A 15760-nucleotide genomic window follows, 5' to 3' on the forward strand; every position below is an offset into this window, starting at 1 on the left:
ATATCTGTTGCAAGGAAAACATTTTGAAGTAATAGGCTACAATGGATTTATAGAATATTATAGGTACACTCTCTCGAGCAGTCACCATCTTCATGTATTTGTCTGGTGGTTCCTTTTTCATTTAAAATACACATACAGAGATGGAAAGAACAAAACTGAATAAATGAGCTCTGTGTATGAAAGCTGGTACTATGAAGGGATTTCTACCCCTCTCCGCTATGCTGTTTTTGACAACTTCTGCACTGAAAATTGGTTTTTAGCCCCCCTCCCAGACTCTTGGGCTGATCGTTCAAATTTTAATCATAAGCAACAACGACCTTTTCTTTTTCCAGAAGAATAATCGTATTCCTATGTTACTGGGAAGTTTTCTCTCTCTGTCAAGTAAACTTCCCCATCTCCCCCTAGACCCTATCTAGACTATCCTCTCTCTCCCACTCCCACTCAACTTGTTCTTTTACTGCTGTCAGGCTCTCTGATGTCTCAGGTTCTGATGTCTCTGCAAAATTCAGCTGCCTCCTTCTCTCCTTCACACCAGTAAAACTGTCTGGCCTCTAATTTTATCAGCCAGCTACCTTACCCAAATTAATATGAAGAACGTGACCAAGCCTTGAGGAAAATCTGATCTGGAATGACCTCATCCACCCACATGACAGGCAGCAGGCATTTTAATATGCGGTGAACAGCTACAAAAGTAATGCTGATTCTGTGCTCCTGTTCTGCCTTGATTCTCGTTATATTGACTTCATGGAATTACTTGGCTCTGTAGGAAAATGTCCATATTTGAATGATAACTCCAAAGACAAGCATCTCGGAAGATATCTAAACATCATCGAATTTGTGACTCTGTATGGTTTCATGGAAAGCTAATTTATTTTTTACAACTTTTGTACAAGTAGAGTACTGAAGATTTTGTACATGTTTTGTAAATACATAGTTTTTTACACATTGCCTTTACAGGCAGACAAGCTCACAGGTACTTGGTTCACGACTGCATGAACTGCAGCTGTAAATGATATATAAATTCAGGTAACAATTTATGATTCTGGCATTAAATAATGCAGGTAGAAACAGTACTAACAAATGTAGTCAGTGAAACCTCTCCAAAACTGCGTTGAGTAACTTAAACTCAAATTTACATATTTTGGCTATTTTGGCTACAGTTCTGACATTGCAATTCCAGGCATCTGCCGCTTTGCAGAAAGATCTTTGCACATTATCTGCTGTAGACTGAAGTGACAGCATTAGTAATAAGACAACAAGAGTTTGTCGGGGACTTGCTAAGTTTGATTTGGCTCCCATGGCTCAATTTCTGATTGAGCCAGTTCTCCCACTGCTCAAGAGACTCCAGTCAAGATACTCTCCAGCTAACCATGCGGTTGCATCTCCTCTAACATCTGCTGCTTTGCACAGCCTGTATGTACCTTCTGCTAAGGCAGGTATGAAAATTACTATCCCTGAAATTCAGCATATTTTTCTGCAGTCATAAAGGTGTACCTAATAAAAGCACCTTTTTAGCAGTAGATGAAACCAGCAAAAAACCAAACCCTTAATGGTAGAGACTAAAATTTTATTTTCTAATTGGCTATTAAATGCTCACTGCAAAACTGTGGATATTCCTTAACACCATTTTTAGTGCATGCTTCTTAGGAAAAATGACTTAACATCAAACGTATAGCAAATCATAGGAAGATGTGCAATGTGGAATAGTTTAAACATTTGCTGTCTTGAGAAAAGAAAGGAATAATTCTTAGATACTTCAAAATGTCATTGTACTGTTAATTCTAGTTCATTTCATATTTAAGGATTGAGCTTTTTTTCCTCAGCTCCTTAGAAAATTTTATTGGGTGTTTTGTGGTTTTTTTAAACATTCTTTGAATCTAATTTCAGCCACACCTCTTTTTTAGCAATTACTGGAATGTGGAATTGAAGGAAAATCCACTTCAGATCTCAGTGCAGACACAATTTTAAGTATTGAAGACTATGTGCTTTTCTTTTTCCAAAGTCTGATATGGTCTACTATGGAAATATTTAAATTATATGATTTTTACCCGAATAGGTGGAAAGAAAGGCAAATTAAATTCTGCAAATTTAAACTCGAGTTTTTTCTTTGCAAACAAAAATCAGAGAATACCTCATGATACTGTAGCTGGGGATATAAGCAATCTAAGTACTAGGTCCCTGTGAAGATGGAATTTTAGCCTATAATTTCAGAGCTGAATTACTCCTTTGTGTTATTCTATATAGCAAGGTGATGAGTTTGTCTCTCATTCACATTAATTTCAGAGGAAGAGAGTTACTAATAAATATTGTATAAAAATATTTGAGACCTGGAAAGTGTATTTATCAAACAACCACTGATAATATCAAAATGTTATCATTTAAAAAACATATAAAACACATAAAATACCTGCTCTTTCCACAAGCTCACATGTACTTACAGCCTGTAAAAGAGCTGTTATGTTCACAATGTGGTACCTCATATTAATACACTTATTTGAAATCACTTTGCCTCTTAGCTTTGAAATTCAGTTGCAGCATTTCTGAGTTACATACTTCATATTAATACACTTATTTAAAATTTGCCGCAGCTTTGAAATGTAAACAGTTACAGCATTTCTGAGTTACAGTCACAGCTCATATTTGTGGATTACATTTTGTCAGTGATATTTATATCTATGCTATCCTTAAACAATATCAGTTCAAAAGTAAAGGGCTAAGCGGACACCACAGTAAACCTTAATGATTAATGTCCACACAAAAAAAAAAATCCGAACCTCAATGAGGTTCCTATTTCACGAAATATGAGGGGTCACTTATCTCTCAGTGACTTGTTTTTCAGCAGATGGTTCAGGACCACAATATTCTGATAGGTGCTTCTCGCTGTAGTTCCAGACAAAATTTCCAAACTACATGGGCAAACACGATGGCACCTGCAGTGCTCCTTGCTCTTTTTCTTCTACAGTCAAGCAATAATTTAAAGATAGCAAGGTCTGCTCGACATCTCACTGTCAATAGTGACATCTCACTGTCACTTTCTAATAGTGCAGGGGCACTCACACGGTTATTCACATGCAAACTGTGAATCAGTGCAGCGTAACCAGCTAAGTTTAACCAGTCAGAGAAATTTATGGATCAGAGAGATGAAGAGTTTTACCAAAGCCCATTTAGATCAGTGATTACAAGCAGCAAACCAAATAACCCATGCAGTGACCTTCAATGTGGTTATTCAGCAGATTAGACAAGACTATAGTCTCCCTGCTGGTCAATGGGTCTAGCTGTACATATCCAGGTGTCGTGAATGCAGAGGACAGTTCCCTCTGTGGGACAATAGGCACCGGTGGGTTTATGCTTGGACTGACACACATGCAAGCTTAACCTCAGAACTTCAGCTCAGATTTTGCAGTAAGAATGAGGGTCATCCATAGACAATTTTGTTCTTCAGCCTTGTTCCTGGTTATTATAGTATTAATTACATGCATGAACACAAAATAGTTGCTCCCTGATTAATCTCGCAGTGTCCCAAGGTGTTATATACTTGCCCTTTGTTCAAATAAACAAATCTGTATCTTCAAAACAACTTTTAGATTTTTTTAAAGGCAACTCTGTCAGCAATGGTTTATCCAATGTCAGACCCCACAAACAGAAAACAGCCTAATTTGAACAGAGGGCAAACTTAGGGCTGGGAAATTTCCTTCCTGACGGTAGCAGCTGATACTTCTCTTGCTGTGTGATCTCCCTGAAAATCCCTGAAATCCTCACTATTTTTGTTGCATTCAGTTCACATTTAGTACCTTGAGGACTTTACTTTTAAATGCAAGCTGATTGTCTGCTCAGGCTAGGCTAATTATATGCTTAAATTTTATCCTGATGTTTTCACTTATGTTTATAAATAATGCCAAATTTAAATAAATAAGAGAGAAGGAGGTATAAATCTGTGAAATATAACAAGTTTAATCTTACAATATCTCATACACCATCTACAGTCAAATGTTCAAAGAGTGAGAGAAAGGAAGTTTTCTGTTCTCCTGTGTTCCTTTAGGGCCTTATCATTTGAAGATCTGGAAAATGAACCTTGCAGAATAGTAAGATCAGTTATTTTTACCTACAGCAATGAATCCACGGGTGAAGATGCAGGGTAGAGCATGTCCTTTCAGGCACAGCTGGAACATCACTAGGTGAAGGGGAGTCCTCTCTAGCAGTATGGGGTCAGGTTGGAAGCAGTCTTTCGAGAGTACTGGCCTAAACTATTCACTGATCAAAACATCAGTTAGGAACCTTTCCCTTGTCCCATTCAGTCAAGCAATATTCAGGCACCAGCGTGCAGCTCTAGCAGCTAAGGAAGAAGTGATAATAGGGGCAAGTATCTTGCTACAAAAATTCCTCTGATTATTTAACAAGCTTCAGTTTCCAGATCACAGATGTAAATTTTCAACTAAAATAGGAATTAAGTTAAATGAATGAGTACATATTCTCTCAACTGTGATGCCAACACCTTACTTCTGTTTCTATCTGTTTACAACTCAGTACCTTTCAACTACACTAGTTGAAAATGGCTTCTGGAGCTGAACTGTTTTTGCAGAATCAATCAGAGAATGAAAGAATCAACCTCATCCGTTTCTCAGACTGAACAACAAAAAAATAAATCCCAGGTCAGGGAGAACGCTGCAACCAATCAATTTGTTTGAACGTAGCCAAGTACTTGGTAGTCTAGAAAACAGACTTCATAAATCAAGACTTTTCATTTAGGACAATTTTCTTTTGAATGCAATATTGTTTATATCTACAGGCACAGAAGCTAATACAGGCATCTCAGTGGTAGCTTGAAAAATTATGACAGTTCTAGAAGGTAATTATACTTATTTCTCCCTTTACAAAGTAATCAAAAATGTACAGATTGTACTTTGGAAGCTATTGCATGCCACACTACCTAGACTAAAAGAGGCTTCTGCTGTTATGGAAATACTTAACCATTCATTTAAGGCAAATATTGATTGCAGAATGACTGCTTGGTTTTTAGCTTTGTTTTATAACTGAGTATTCAGTCAACAATTATGTGCAGTGAATTATGAAATATTACATGAAAGAATGAAACCTAAGGACTGAGTGCAGCGTGAAGTTACGCTTACCTTTAATTTTAAGTTGAGGTTAGCTAATGTTGACTAAATGTCTGCATTACCCTGAATCAGGATGCCTGATTAAACTCTTACCATGGGTGTACTGAAGAGTTTTCTGAGAAATATCACATATGCGGTTTTGGACCACTACTTAGTACAAGGTATAGCTTCAAACTGAGGTTTCCATGTTTGGAATAATATCAATAACTAACTATAGCAGGAAGCCAGGATAAGAAATAAATCCAAGTAATTGTGTTACCTCTTCTTCAGTTTGCTTCTTAATTATATGAACAGCTTTTCTTACCTTCTTACCTCTCCTTTAGCAGAAATTCCAAGATGATCCTCTGGAGGAAACTTGTGAAGGATGGAATATGTTCCAGTTGTCCTTACCTACGACAGTCACCGGATAAGCCACCCTGTCAGATATCAGAAAGTCAGTGAATCTTAAGATACCAGTATGGACATTATTAGAACAATAGTTACTTCAGGCTATTTTAAAGAAAACCTTGTGGTGAGTCACAAATATGCTAATTCTTACATGGTCAGTTTCACGAAAACAGGAGCCAAAGAGCTCACAACAGAAAATAAAGTTGTTTTCATTTTAACAATTATAATACAACCACTGCAGAATTAGTTCTGCTCTTTCCATGTTTTTATGTGTACGCATTTTACATATCTTTAGATACAAAGCAAACATTACTTTTCTTCATCAAAGATAGATGTTCCATGCTAAATATGAATGGAACAGGAAGCAGAGAAGTGATGCAATAGGGTTTATTTTAGAAAAGATAATCTCAGATACCTTTTGGTTTTACAGATATGTCATACCTCAGCATCTGTGAAATTTCTAAGTGTCACAAATATTTGCATGATTAAACTAGCTGCAGGACTGAAACAATCCTTCATTAGGGGAGTAAGTCTTGAACATACCTTTATGCGTATATATACTTATATATATGCTTAATTTTGAATTTAAAAATTGCATGACTGCTCTTCCCAAGTCACTGAGAAAAGCATCTGCACCCTTTCAGTATATATTTCTATTCATATTTTTAGTCATATATGGAACTTTTGCCTTTCACTTGATTATTCAAAAATTCCCCAGATTTTTACATTTCTTCAGATCTCTGGAATGCTGCTTAAAAATTGGTGTCAGGTAGCCCAGTTTCAAGTTTTTTGGTACTGAAGGAAATGTAAAAGAGACTGCATATCAGAATGTGTGGTTTGACGGCTCCGTCCTTGAAGTCCTGTAGAATTCTTAAGCAGGTGTCACTTCGACCTGCCAGTTTGTTCCTGTTGCTCTTGACAATTTGCTCTGTTGTTCAGTTTGTTCTACCTGTGCCACAGTTTGAGGTGCATACAGCCATGTGGAGGAGTTCCAGCACACTCAAGCTCCTCTATAGATAGATGCCAAAAAAATTACCTGATTTTCTTGCTATAGCCTTATCTTCTCTGAACTCCTCTTTTGGTCCCTAAAGGCCTTCTTGAAAGCATCTTGCTCCAGCTGCATCTGTAAAAGGGATTTATTACTAGCTTGTAATGCTATTTATAAGTGACTTTTCAAACTTCTATTGGCATGCCTTCTATATTTCCATTTAATCTGTCATGGTTCATCTTTCCTGCTTTCTTCATTTGGACATAACTAGCTTTTTGAGATGTTCCTTTTTAATTCTGTTCCTTGATTGTTTAACCATGCTAGCTCATATTGGTCCCTCTAAAGGCCCCACCTTCCCACCAATGACTGTATGACTGTAACAAATTTTTATGAACTAAATGTTAGTAAATTGTGTGATTGTTGATACACTGTGTGATACATTTGACATAAACATGTTCTGTTTCCTTGAAGTCACACTTTGAAACACTTGAAATTAAATGCTAACAAGTAATGTTTCACTGTCAAGGAGGAATCACAGAATGTTGACAATCCATCATAAACATGATCAAAAAGCAATGTGCTTATTAGACACATGTTTTTATATATCTAAAAATAAGAATTTCATTCAAGTAATGCAGTTGATTACTTGATACTAGAGAGATTACTTTTCAGCAAATATGTTTCTTCATAGAATGGGAAGCTCATGTAAATGTGACCTAAATTACAACCAGGGTACAAATACTGTAAAATCCTGAATAGATGGAAGTAGAGACCGACAGGCACATAGATATGAGCTAGGTACCAGAACAAGACTCCTAATTCAATGTGCTAGAAAAAACCTCAGGTCTAGTATCCTAAGAGGTTATAACTGCATTGGGTCAGACTGTTCAGACTGCTCCAATAGTGACCAGCAAGGGAGCTAAAAGCCTGCCTAGTAAAAACCCTTACAGTTACTATAAAAGCAAAGCAATTCTTTTCTTTCTTCTTGGAAGCAGTTCTTTTTTTTCAAATTAATGCTGCCAGTCCTTGCACTGTCATTTACTCTGCTAATATGTAGTCATCAGTCAAATTCTGAATTTCTCTTCCTTGGAATATTCCATTTATATCCAAGTATTAACCCAATCCTACTCTGTAGTGTGATAACCCACGGGGAATATATACACATGGACATTTGTACCTTACGAAACGCAAGCTCTATTTATGAGCATGCTTAATGCTCCACAAGTTAACAGAACATTCATTGAAAGGATCTGGTTTTGTACCACCCACCAGACAAACCACAGAGGCAGCCTGGATCCTATGGTTTTATTTTGAAGAAAACTTTTAAAAAAAAATTAAAATTATCACACTTGTTTTGTTAAAGAAGAGTTAAGCAGGAATTTAACTTTTTCCTTCAGAGCAGAAAATTCTAAATAGAAAAGCAAAGAGTTTAACATAGAGTAATAGCCACTAAAATGAAATTTAAATTCAAGTTACAATCACAGAGGAAAAGTAATTCTATTGGCAAAGTCACGATTTTAAATTGCCTAGAGCAACTGCAACCACTTTGTAATACTTTTATTTTTCATTAAATGAAGACTGGAGAAATTATGCAGGCATTTTTAAAATAACAGTTCAACATGTCATCAAAGCTTGTAAAAACAACTTAAGTTTTAACTCTTCTGATTTAGCATTGTTTACTCTCCTGATTTAGTATCATTTGTCTTTGTCTTAGATATGCAAAAATATGTTAGTCTGAAAACAGCTACCTATTTGCAAGTTGGGGCTATTATTCTAGGAAAGGCTCTGGTGACAGGGCTGTCCAGGGAAGCAATGGAATCATCATCCCTGGAGGTATTTAAAAGATGTGTAGATGTGGTGCTGAGGGACATCATTTAGAGGTGGACTTGGCAGTGCTGGGTCAACAGTTGGACTTGATGACCTCAAAGGTCTTTTCCACCCTAAATGATTTTATGATGATTCTATGCAGACACATCTGTTGGAGAAACATTTAAAAATCCTTTCCTGTTGTTTCTGCCCCTTTAATATGATTTTAACCTGTGTAATTTTATGGAAATGAACAGGGAAAAATTAAGACCATCAGGTGGCTGCATGCTGACACATGTATTAGGCAAAAGCAGAATCAGACCTTTTGGATGCCCAGTTGCTTCAAAAGACTACACAGATCTACACAACCGATATTGGGCAATTATGGGATAATCTCCTAGCTGCTCATAGCTAAAGATTAAATTAAACCCTAGAAGCATAAAATTAAAAATGAAAACTGGACATAGGTTATTACTGTATTCAATCTCATACTTTTTTAAGAGCTTCATCCAATGACTTTTTAACATGGGAGGATGGCATGAAGGCATTGACAAAGTTACTGCAAAGGGATTACCGTCATGTGGGGGGCAGCTGCTGTCTCGTTGGCACAGATGTTACAAGACATGTATTTCCCTAGTGCCCTGGAAACAGTGCTTCAAACAGTCCTGATGCATCTCTATATCACTGCCTGAGCACTTCATCTTTTCTTGTGCATCCTTCAAGACTGCTTGGTGAAGTAAAAATCCTTATTTCATAGGGATATTTGTGGGTAATCAAACCTTTTCACTGATACGCTAGCTCCAAGTATTTGGATAGTCAAAGTGATACTCCTCTCCAGCTTTTTTGCCCCCCCCTGCCCTGCTCCCCAGCACATTAAAATACAATACTGACATACTAAAAGCTCAGAACATCCTTCAGGTATAAATATAGCCACCTTTTAAATTTTATTATAAACAGAAAGGTAGGCATGTGGCTTATTTCTTCTAATAATTTTATGGAAATGTTCTATTCAAATCAAGAGGTCTGTTGCGGGATTTTCAAATCTGTCACAAGGTAGTCACAGGAACATTCACACCCTGTCTGGTGTGACCACCCAAACCAGTCTATACCCCTGTTGTTTACTAAGTGCATCCAAGCATTTCAAGTAACTGTTTAAATACCGTTTGAAGTTGGGTCTTTAGGCATCGCTCAGGTTGGTAACTAACTCCTCATCTAGATACATACAAAGTATTGCTAAAGCAAGCTATTGCTGTATCTTGGGTGAAATGTATTTTAAATCTAGGTCCTTGGTCGTACCTCTGTCCAGCAACAAAATAACCTACAATCCAGGTGCAAGGATCTCAGTTCCTGCTGAGTTTATAAAATTGATTCCTTTTTCCCCTTAATGAAATTAAGTCTAATAAAAAAGTCTAACATGACAAAATTTAGAGTCACTTGTATCTTTGACAAAGGCTTTTTGTCACCGTGTCTACAATGATACATATACATTCACTTTGTAGAATTTGCACTTTGAAAAATAATTAAGTTAAACCATCATGCTCATAACAGTATTGTTAGCATGCAAGCATATCTGGAGCTCCACAACACTGGAAATTTACTGTATAAACATGAGGTATTACTTACACAGAAATGCTGTGTCTCGAAGCTGGCGGGTTATTTGCACAGTGTCCCTATACCTTTTAAACTGCTGGGCCAGGAACAACTGAAAGATTAGAGGTATGCAGCCTGCTCACAGATGCTCCTTCCTGTGAAAATCATAAAAACAACGCACAACTGTTACCTACAGGCAAAAATTCCTTAGTAAGGTAATGTAGGTGGGAGATATCAGCCCACATCTCCATAGACACATTAGTGCTATGAGCTGCTCCTTGGAGATACTCACCAGTCTTTCCCTGCTTAATGACTAAATTATTTAAGGTAATCCTGATGTAACACTATCTCCTAATAACTGATTCTTAATTTATTCATAGCTAAATGATGATTTTAAACATATTGATAATTACTAGTTTTTAATGACTGTATTGACAGAAATATCTAAATCTCAGATTTTACCCATTAGAGCCTTAATTGGGGACATTGCCACCATATTCTTGTTTGTCAAAAAAGGGGAGGAACAGTTATTAATGCTGCAATTGTGGCATTGATACACTGCATATTCCTTATGTAAAGCAAACAATGATATGTCAACACAGCCTCCAGGATCTTCACTTGGTGCACCAATTTATCTTGTTAATAACAGCTTCAACACATGCAGAGAACTTTATTTAAATGTAAATTTCTCTCATTTTTCAGTTTCAGATTGAGGAACAGCATCAGAGACCATTCAATTTTTAGCTCTGCTATTCAGGAAAGAAATGTCTTGACACCGGTAAACTTGAAAATTAAGTGTAACTGCAAATTTTTGTAATGAAGATGTTTGAGCTACATTTACATACTGGGAAAATGGGAGATCCTAGAATACTTGGTAGGTATATCAGAAGTTTTAGTCCAAAATGAATGAAGCTTTAAAGTATTTTTTATTGTGTCTGTATTTTAGAAATATTGGTATTAAGCCCTGTGCCACTTTGTTTTCTCATTAACAGGGAACACACACAGAAACACATGCATAAGGCAACTCTTCTGATACTTTGGACTATATCTACTTATATTAATGTTAGTGAGTAGTAGAGAGGCAGGATTCAAAAGAAAAATGTTTTGTGATCTTCAGATCAACCGGTCAGAGCGCGCGTTGCAGACAGGCCCCATTATCCTCCCAGGTGTAAGCCATGAAAACACACTGAGCACCTATCAAGCCAGTCTTCAGCTTCCCAGTTCCCACAAGCCTGCAAGAAAAAGCCTTTTCTGCCTATGACTGTGTATTACGAACTTCTTCAGATATTTTTTTAATTGATTCCAGTTGGAGATTTTCCTGAATCAAGACTATTACCGCATAGTCTATTTTAGCATGGTAACTAGATTTCTTAACGTGTTCTGTTTTAGCTTTGCAACTATATTGTTTGCTTCTGTGTAATCACTATGGAGAGACTGCTGCTAACCAACCTTGCTCATGTAATTTTATGCTAAAGAGGGAAAGACTCATTTAAAACTTACTGAGGAGACCATTGTATAGGTAACTAATGAAACCAACTTGGACTCTCCTTGGGCTCTCGATATAAAGGAACTAAATTAAGGTTCAGTGATCGGTCACCTGTAACTATAGGGTCAACTGTGGTATGAGATCCCTTAGAAGACTCAGAGATAGCTGTAAGGAGCATGTGCGATGCTCAATTAAGATGGTACTGCCTGTTGAATGAATATGTATGATCTTTCTGAGAAATGTAATGCATACTCATAAGTGTGGACTATATAATTTTGTTTGAATGAAACATATGGTGTGTGGTGGAACAATCCCCCATGCATCCAATGCTGCAATAAATAATGTCTGCTTCTTAATGCTACATTGGTATTAAGGAGTTTTCCCGATTTCGGTGACAAGACCATAGGAAAAATAGTATTGTAATAACTAATTACACAGAACTCATTAAGCAAAGATCCTGAACAGGCACCTGTCAGAAAGACCATGGAGTCTATTCAGAGAGCTGTGCTGTGTGACGAAAGCTGAAGGAAGTTCATAATTTGTGATTTCACTATTTCAGTGTTCAGACTGGAGCACACAGCGTGACAGTTAGTTACTAAATTGCACTTGATCAGTTTTTAAAATCTGAACAGCCAAACACTGGGGGAAATGTCAATTCTTGAGCTTCAAATTAGGGTAAAATAACGTATTTTGAAGTCTTCCAAGCTATATTTATGGGGGGTGTTGTTCTATTTACTGCCCTCTGTCACAATGTATTTGCTTTTTCATTAGGGCACTATCTGACAAAAGACCAAATCCATGAAGTCTGTGCAGTTCTTTGTCCTTCTTTGAACTCCTGAAATCCAAACTTGGAACCACCATGTGCACAATTAATTTAAGTGTTCACGGAAACATGCTTTTCAACTGTTTCCAGCTGAAGTCATGAGGAAAACTGCTTTAATAACCCTTTCCTCCTTAAACTTCAATAAACATTTTTCTTCTTTAAATTTAATGTTGCTTCTTGGCTTCTGGAAGGGTACTACAGAAAACATTTTTTACTCACTTTCTTTGGAGAAGCTACAGTATACCTGGCTGGGGGAAGAAAAAAAAAAAAAAAAAAGAGGAAAAACTTTAATAAAGTATACACAAGAAACATTCAACAGCAGATTAGTGTTTATACTTCTGAGCAGACCTATAAAGTCAAAGAAAAAGAAAAGTTAATAATTCATTTTTGCCTTATTTTATATTACCATGGATAAGAAATTGTACCCTGTTAATATTTGTCAAAGTCTATTCTGTTTTTCTGTTATCTGTGTGAATGGAAATAAATATTTCCCTGCATCATAACAACTTATTGTTATGAAAACTGATTTTCCCCAACAAACCTCAAATAAATATTTTTCCAAATAATTTGATAATAGGATTTAGTTCTTTATCCTGAAAACACATCTTGCTGAAGAAGTACAGGAAAAGTTAACTTATAAGGTTGGCAGCCAACAAACATACTAGCATAATGATCCTGGTGAAATAACAGCTTATGTAAGCAGGTAAAGTGCCAGTGGGTACATTGTTTCACTGATGTTATAACAAAACCCAAAAACCAAAACAAAAACAAACCAAGCCAAAACAAACAAATAAACAAAAAAAAAAAAACCACCAAAAAAAAAAGAAGTGGGCTATATTGAATGAAAATTTCAAAATATTTGAATATTTGGAACAAAAAGTTTCTCTGCAAGATAGAAGAACAAGTGAGCTCCCTCTTTAGACACTTTGTCACAGAAGCAGGAAAGATTTTTGTTTCAATTAAAATCGGTATGATATTTTTTGAATGGTCATTGACTTGACTGACTAATCTACAAATTTAAGAAAACTTCCTGCCCTCTCTGTAAAAGACAACGACCCAACTATCCAGCTTCTCTCTAAGTCAGTTGTCATGCACTGACTGCAGGAAAACAGGTATGGAGTAATTCATTCTATTGATCAAGGCCTGGAAAAACAATGGAACTTCATGCGAACATCAGTGTGTTTTGAAATGTGTTGAAATGAAGGCAGCTCTGAAGTACCTGTGCTGGAAGTGAGTTTCGTTGCAGAGAACCTTTCATACCCAACAAGCTGGTTTAAATTTGTTTTTGAAAGAGAAGGAAGTAGGTTACAGAGAACTGAATGGACTCTACAGTTACTCTGTTATCACCAAGTATGTATTTTTAAGATGTCAGTGGTATTCTTGAAGTGCCAGAATATGATTAGAAGCCAATCAGGAATGCAAGAACAACGAAATATTTCATAACTGACCATCACTACTTATTCCTGGTCAAAAAATATGCTTGGAAGAAAGAATATATCTTATTGTTGATTAAACATGTAGTTTATTGCATGTTATAGTGCACGATGGTTTGTATTGTTTATGTTTTTCACTGTATCTATATCTATATAACCATATCAGTAAATATATTTGTGTATGTATATAGTATAGATGTGGCTGAACATAGGGAATTTTGAATTAGTGCAGTTCCACTGTCATGTTCTGAGTAAATAAAATAAAGGCAAATAAAAGCATACCTGACTACATTAAACAATGTAACTGTCTTCAAACGATGTCTTCTCTAGCTGTCAATGCATTTTCATCCATAAATAACAGCAGCTCTATACAACTCAGCTAGTTAGGTGTGCAGTGATGGGTTGGATTGTTCCAAGATGAAAGCTGCACCTCTGAACAGATTTTACAGTTTTTTACAACAAATTACTGATAAGCTGATAGCTGTAGATTTACAATTTATGGTATCAAAAAATTTCCAAAGTGCAACATCTAGAACCATACTCACTCTTCTAACACATCTACCGGCCTAAGGTCACCCTCTGGCTAGTATTTGAAGATAGGATAAAAGATAAAATACACTGGCCACTGATTAAAAACACAGCATTGAGGAAACCATCAATTTCAGCTGTTTTCTTGAAACAGCTAATAAGATTTCTGTGTCACAACAGCAACATAAAAGTTTTGCCTGAGGCTGGATCTCTTTCCAGGATGAACATATCCCTTGCTTAATGAAACAAGTGATGCACAGAGGAAATAAAATATGAATATCAGAATCGCTATTACACATGGTCACTCAGGCCACTAGCAGAAAAAAATTAAATTAGTAAAGTTTTCTGATAGCTCTTTTTCCTATTTATTTTCATGGAAAAGAAAAAGGAAATATCCATTTATATTCCTGATGTCCCTACACATAGGATAATGCACTTAAAGAAAACTCCTCCCTGTAACTGCCAGTGAAGTGCTGCTCCTGAGAAACAGTGCCACTCTCAACTTCAGGTGTTAGTTTAAAACAACGTCAATATCCTTTAAAAGTCACTGTGTGTTTTGAAAGATGTCACTGTGTATCTGTGCCTCACTGAGCATTGTATCAGTCCTGTCCCAGAAGGTATGACTTTAGGGGCGACATAACTGGAAATATTCAGAATCAGCCACTTTTCCTCAAAATATCCAAAGAAATGATAGCTCTGCTTTTGTTTTGCATAACAGGAGGAAAAATGCTCAGGTTTCAATCTGTTACTTGGAAGATATTGCTCCATTTTAGGGCAAAAAAAGAGTAATATTAAGTATTGGTACATTTTCCTGTCTAAATAAGCTTGATCTATTCAATTTAGCACCAGCTGCTACAAAATGCAAGTAGAACCAGCCTTCTGCAATTTCTGTAAATGCTTTAACCAGCAAAGTATTAAGTATCTGCTTATAGAAACAAATACCAAATACAATTACACAGAGCAATATTACAGCTAAGTATTTCAAAATAAATTATTTTTAATCTAGTTTCGGCATGTTGTAAAAGGTGCCATAATTGTACATGTAAAAAAAATAAATAAGAAATTCAGATTTGCATGCCTAATTCCCCTTTTCAGAAATACTTCTGTACTTACCACTGAGAGGAGAAAAGTATCGTGCTTTATGTGACCTATCACAAGCAAGTCCTGCAGGTTCAATCAGATCCCGCAGCCTGATTATATGTGTCACTGAGGGATAGACTGTGAACTCTTTATTTCCCCTGCTAAGCAATAGGCTGTATGAAAACACATCCAACACAATGAATTTGTTTGCTTAGTCTCTGCAGAAATCATTGAACTTGAAAAACTTTAATGAAGACAACCTCATTAAGCAAATCCTTACAACAAGTTCTTTCCTCCATTACAGAAGAAACATAAGGGTTTCTGGTCTTTAACTTGATGTTAAAATGTAGGGGAGTTTATACTACAGTTCTTCAAGCACTGCAACATCTCAGTTGACAGTGGCACCAGAAACTACCATCCATTTAATCAGGGTAAGATTTGCAATTACAACGTTGAAGAGATTAGCCTACAGTTAATTACCCATTTTAAAAAGTCTTCAATGAACAAAATGAATGCTTCTCAGGT

At 36.3% G+C, this 15760-nt stretch overlaps 1 long non-coding RNA gene across 2 annotated transcripts in view; it reads right to left on the reverse strand.

Moving 5' to 3' along the window:
* Positions 1 to 15760, reverse strand: part of LOC114014295 (uncharacterized) — a 144491-nt gene that overhangs the window by 49649 nt on the left and 79082 nt on the right. Inside the window, exons 13-15 of one of the 2 annotated variants that reach the window (XR_008730037.1) lie at positions 9919 to 10040; positions 6538 to 6624; positions 5419 to 5530 (exon numbers count right to left, since the gene is read on the reverse strand). This is a non-coding gene — a long non-coding RNA (uncharacterized LOC114014295). The remainder of the gene's footprint in view (positions 1 to 5418; positions 5531 to 6537; positions 6625 to 9918; positions 10041 to 15760) is intronic. The other variant, XR_008730034.1, reaches the window with a different exon arrangement.

The sequence above is a fragment of the Falco cherrug genome, chromosome 1 (genome assembly GCF_023634085.1).
Source record: "Falco cherrug isolate bFalChe1 chromosome 1, bFalChe1.pri, whole genome shotgun sequence".
Lineage (NCBI taxonomy): Eukaryota > Metazoa > Chordata > Aves > Falconiformes > Falconidae > Falco > Falco cherrug.